Here is a 6,000-nt window from a genome sequence, read left to right as displayed (position 1 = left end):
GATGCTCTGAGTGAGATCTAATTTCATTTTGGTCCCTTCAGCATGAGGTACCTGTCACAGCTGAATTTAACTAACATTGATCAATCATCAATGCTCAGGACCGGGCCATGTGCTTTCATAGGTTATTGGGTATAATCTCACTTAGGTATTATTTTCCCCCAAGTGGTGACTCTCGGGCTTAGACAAATTAAGTCTGTATATGTATCACCTCAGAGTTTACTGATACAATCTCAAGAGACTATTAAAATTATCAGGAATCGCAGCAGAATACTCTGAACTTCATTACATTTCCGGAATCATCTTAAGTTAATAATACAAAGAACAGAAATCATGTATCACATCGCCCTCTCATTTTTCCCTCTTCTATTTGGATAAGCCTAATTTCCTTTCTCACTTGGCCATCAGATGGAAACAAGGTATAAAATAAGATGACCTATCCGTTTTACTTAAACAATTTAAAGAATGAAAAAGAACTTCATCTTCCTTTGGGGTAAATATAATATTAAACAGCCCTTCCCTATAAATGTGAAATCTACCTGAAAAATAAAGAAAACAATATCATTTAAATAGCATAAAACAATAAAATACTTAGGAATAAATTTAACCAATGAGGTGAAAGATCTATAAGATACTGATGAAAGAAATTGAAGACAACATAAATAAAAATATGTCCTGTGTTCCTGGACTGGAAGAATATTATTAAAATGTCCATACTACCCAAAGACATCTTTAGCTTCAGTGCAATCTCTACCAAAATTCCAGTGGCAATTCTTTTTATAGAAATGGAAAAAACAATTCTAAAATTTGTATGAAACCACAAAAGACCCTGGATAGCCAAAGGGATCTTGAGAAAGAACAAAGCTGGAGATATTACACTTCCTGATTTCAAACTATTCTTACAAAGCTATAATAATCAAAACAATCTGTTACCAGCATGAAAATAAACACAGAGACCAATGAAACAGAGTTGAGAGCCCAAAAATAAACTCATGTATACACAGCTAATATTTGACAAAGAAGCCAAGAATACTCAATGGGGAAAAGATAGTCTCTTCAATCAGTGGTGCTGGGAATACTGGATATCCATGTGCAAAAGAATGAAACTAGATCCCTATCTCATACTGCTCACAAAAATTAACTCTAAGAGGACTGAAGACTCATGCAAAATCTGATTCAGTAAGATTCCTAGAAGAACTCCTAGGAGAAAAGCTCCTTGACGTTGGTCTTGGCGATGATTTTTTTTTTTTTTTTTTTTTGATATGACACCTAAAGCACGAGCAACAAAAGCGAAAATAAACGAACGGTACTACATCAAACTAAAAAGCTTCTGCGCAGCAAAAAACAGGATCAACAAAATGAAAAGGCAACCTATGGACTGAGAGAAAATATTTGCAAACCATATATCGAATAAGAGGTTAATATCCAAAACACATAATCGACTCATACAACTCAACAGCAACAAAACAGAGATGAGCCATTCCTACTGCTCCCTGCCCAAATTCCTTGTCCAAAGAAACTGTCAGCACAATAAAATGGCTGTTGTTTTATACCATTAAGTTTTCTTGCACAGGAGTAGATAACTGAAACACTCCTATTTTGTGACGCATAGTTATTTACAAGTGTCATGGGTGCAGACCATTTCATTCTTTGTTAAATCTTCCACAAGAATTTTTTACCTGGCACAAGAATGTGCACATAGGTGTTAAACAACTCTCATTCGGTTATTCAATAAACACTTATTTAGAATGCCTCTGTGCAGGGCAGAGTGCAGTAGGGATTACGAATATGAATAAGATATCATTTACCTCATAGAACGCTTACAAATTTTCTTTAGATAGAGACAAGACTTCTAATACAAATCTAAAGAGACAAAGTGCTATGAAAATTCATAGAAAGATGAAATCCTTCTCTATCGAATTAAAGGATGGATGGAGTACTGCATTGGAGGCTGAGTGTGTGGACGCTCTGGAGAAACAGAGGCAAGAAAAGTCCAGAGCATATCTTACCTCTCAGAAAGGACAGAGAAAAACTGATCATGTGATTCTAGTCAAGAATTTTTTGTTTAATGGATGAAAAGTAAGGTGTAACACCACTTACTTTAGGGTAGTCACAAATTTAGGGGTGTTCTCCTACACCTTAGTGTGGCATGACAGGGAGGGGAAATCTCCTCAGAACACAGAATGTCATTCTCTGGTCTCATTAACTATCTGGGGTCATTCTCTTAACTATCTGGAGTCCATCTTTCTGCCCAGCTCCCTACCTCCCCTCGAGACAGGTAACACTGGGACTTATCAGACTCCACTTCAAGGAGTACTCTAATCTGAGGTTTCAAAGAAAACCTTAAACAAACAAATGAATTCTCTAAACTTATAAAACACACCATATCATAGTAGAGTTGGTCCTGCTAACTATGTAAAACAGTATTCATGTCTTCAATCTCATGTCACTGAAAAGTGCAGCAAAAGCCTTTTAATAGAATAGGCAAGTGTCTCCTGGAACTGTAAATGTAGAATTATTTGTACCAAGGACAAGCTCGTCTAAAATGATTTGTAAGTACCAATGGGCTCTTTGGGGCCCCAAGGTCAAACCTGTCTGAAAAGATTTGCACAGTTCCAATGAATTATCTGGAGTCCATGAACCACATTCTCGATCTTACCAAAGATTATGAAAAGTTTTTTTTGTTGTTGTTTTCTAAGTCTTAGTTGGTTGAGCCATTTTTCACTAAATCTCAGCCTATTTGCATTGATATTCCATATAGTCACTTAAAAAAAAGAAAAGAAAAAGAAAAAAATACTTAACACTTTTTGTTGTTCACCTTCAAAGACATTGTTCCAAATCCTTTCTGTTAATAGAAATAACTGAATTTTATGTTCTTGAAATAGCGTTCGTGCTGCATTTATGATCTCTTTGATCTTAACGTTTTCAGTGAGTAAATTAATAACACTTCTCATACTGGAAAAGGAAACATAAATGACCGAGGCCTTTAGTCATTACCCTCCCCAATCAAGGGAAATTTGACCATAATCTTTAAAAGCATATTCTGGAAATCCAGCCATAAAGAGCCCAAAGATATCCCCTCCACACCCAAACCACCTGTTTATAAGTAGATCAGCTCCAATCCGGGTGTGAACAAAAATGTGCCAAGCAGAACAAGCCACAGCTGCAATCTGGATAATTACCTGTAACTGGAAATCCCTGTTTGGTTTCTCATGCCTGTTTTTTTTCAGGAATAAAAATAGCTTTGAGGAATGACCACCAGGGGTGAAAACAGGGCTAGCCCCAAATTAAAAATGGTTCCTGCTAAACCTGAATTTTAAAAAAAGAACCAGTGGTCCTTTCACGGGACCCTGTCTTTCAGGGCCCTGGTCTCCCTGACATCACTCCCAGGTCTGAGCTGTTTCTGGGCAGTGATGCTGTTTCTATCAGATTTGATGGGCTATGCACAGTTCGTTAGTATGACAGATAGCATGGGACATTCTTAACCCTATTCCTTTCCTGGAAAAGTTATATTCTAAATCTATATCATGCAAAAATCTAAGCTCTCCATCAAACATCTGTTATCTTTCAAGAGCCTGTTGCTGTGTAGAATACAAATTAGTCCCCTACATGCTGAATGCTGATATCTTAATTTGAGGGGCAGGACTTGCCCAGACATTGAATTCTGGAATGTGAGAGAACTGATCCCATTTACAATATTCATTCGGGCTACCATCAAGCTTGGGCACATCATCAATCTTCTTTTCCTCATCTATAGACTAAAAAGAACAATGTTGGGCCAATTCTTTGTCTTAACCCCGTTTCCCCATCTGCACCAGAGTAACCTTCTACGTCTCCCTCCACGGACAGGTGAGCTACCTGATTTCTGACCATGGATCCAGGTGTCTCCTGGTCCTAGTGAGCAGCTAGCTCATCCACCCACCTGCTGCTCAGCAAAGGCCTCCCGAAAACACTCAAGCAAACTGGGAGAGTCGTTCGGCCTTGCTGTTGTCACGGCCTCTACACTGTGGACGTCACCACCCCCACTCCCCACCCCCCAGAAATCTCTCACACAGGCCAAGAAGTGGGCATGGGCTAAGAAATCATTGACTTTCAAGTGTCTATGCTGGCAGGGACAATTTTAACACCAAGAGTAGGAAATGACAAATGCCTTTCCTGGGACTGGCCAGCCTCCACAGCCACTGCAGGGCACCCACAGAGGTCAAACAGAAGGTCAGGGCTCAGAGCAGAGGTCAGTGTGGGGGAAACGTCCCCCTCTGAGGACGGCCTGCTCACTGATCCCTTCCCGACACACCATTTAAATCTTGCCACACTGTCTACGGCCATGCCACCCTGAACACGCCTGATCTCGTCTGATCTCGGAAGCTAAGCAGGGTCGGGCCTGGTTAGTACTTGGATGGGAGACCACCTAGGATGACCTGGTGCTGTAGGCATAAGAAAAATAAAAATTAAAGATAAATAAATAAATCTCACCACACAGACCGTGCTGAAATACTGAGACAGCGAAGCAATGCCTATAACTGCCCAACAAATGTGTGTCTCAGCATGCCCGGAATGTGGGAGACGGAAATGCTGGTGAGGGTCTTGCGGGGCACGAGGGGGCCTGTGAGGCCATGGGTTCACAAGACCCTCGTCGGAGGAGGGGTTTCCATAAAAAAAAAAAAAAAACCCATTCCTCTAGCACTGTACTGTAGCCATTAGCTAGCTACATGTGGCGATTTAAATTTTAACTAATTAAAACACCATTTAAAATTCAGTTCTTCAGTCGTACTGGCCACATTTCAAGTGCTCGGCTAGTGGCTACTGTACTGTACAGGGCACACAGAGAACATTTCCAGCACTGCAGTGCCTTCCAGAAAATATTTTTAAATTGGTCTCTCTGGGAACCCAGAGGCTCTCGTGGATGACAGGGCAGCAAATCTCAGCATCTGCTCAGGGCCATAACAGAAGATTGCATGTGAAACAAGATATTTCCTTGTAACATAAGGATTCTGAATGGCCCAAATGCACGATGAAAGATAGACTTGCTGTGTTCAAAGCCAAAATAAGTATTGTGTGCCTTTACCCTAAGAACGCCGAGGTTCTTGTGGGACAAGAATACAGCATCCACCAGACTGGGGGATAGTGATGGATCATCGGCACTGACTGGGTGCTAAAAGCATGTGGTCTCCTGTCGGGGAGAGTGACTGGAGGGAGGTTTAATGGGCCTCCGTCAGGCATCCTCTCATTCACAGCATGTCACACCTACATAGTTTATCACACTCATATGTCACCCACATTTGGTGACCAGAGACATGAAGCTCAAGAAAAAAAAAAAAAAAGGCTCAACCATTCTAAGTTATTACCTTAGTAAATGACTACATATAAATGACCACACTGTGTGATTTATTAACCAGTCGCCCTCCCTTAGAGAGACATTGATGGCTGTAAAGAAACAAAAGCATCTTTTTAGCCTCAAGCTATAATAAAATGTTGCTCACGTAGGGGCAGCTGAGTGATTTTTCCAGCCTTGCAGGGGTCCACCTCCTTTCAATATGAATCATATTATAGCTCAGATAAGCATATGGTCGAGGTTTATAGAGGACTTTATGAATACTTATTCCTTCCAGAAACCACATGAGAAAATACTTACCCCTATTTTATTAGGGGTGAACAGTTGAATGCCAGAGACATTAGGAGACCTGCCCAAAAGTACACAGTATCAAAGTGGCAGAGGCAGAACTAGAATCCACTCCAGCTCACTGGGAAGCACAGCAATTTCTCGCCTCACCTATCAAGTGAATCTCCTCTCTGGCCTCCTGCTTGCTCATCTGTCCATTTTCCATGCAGGAGCCAGGGTAATCTTTTGAGAACACAAGTAAAGCCCCACCATACCTCCTTGCTCAAAACGCTTCAACAGCTTCCCTCAGCTCATCTAATTAAACCCACTCACTGAGCGTGGCCCACTGCAGACTTCTTCGCCGTCACCTCCTCCCATTCTCCCTCTCATCCAACCGTAGTCCA

At 40.9% G+C, this 6,000-nt stretch overlaps 1 protein-coding gene and 1 non-coding gene across 2 annotated transcripts in view; one reads left to right on the top strand and one right to left on the bottom strand.

Annotated features, from left to right (window-relative positions):
• The window catches only part of ITGA9 (integrin subunit alpha 9), a 290,420-nt gene that overhangs the window by 149,898 nt on the left and 134,522 nt on the right, over positions 1–6,000 (bottom strand). The gene's annotated exons all lie outside the window — the stretch shown is intronic.
• LOC112470323 lies at positions 4,312–4,430 on the top strand. Its single transcript, XR_003042943.1, has one exon. It is a non-coding gene; the product is annotated as a 5S ribosomal RNA (ribosomal RNA).

The sequence above is a fragment of the Pteropus alecto genome, unplaced genomic scaffold (assembly GCF_000325575.1).
Source record: "Pteropus alecto unplaced genomic scaffold, ASM32557v1 scaffold10, whole genome shotgun sequence".
Taxonomy (NCBI): Eukaryota; Metazoa; Chordata; class Mammalia; order Chiroptera; family Pteropodidae; genus Pteropus; species Pteropus alecto.
Note: the sequence above shows the minus strand (reverse complement) of the source record. Positions and strands in the feature narration are given on the sequence as shown.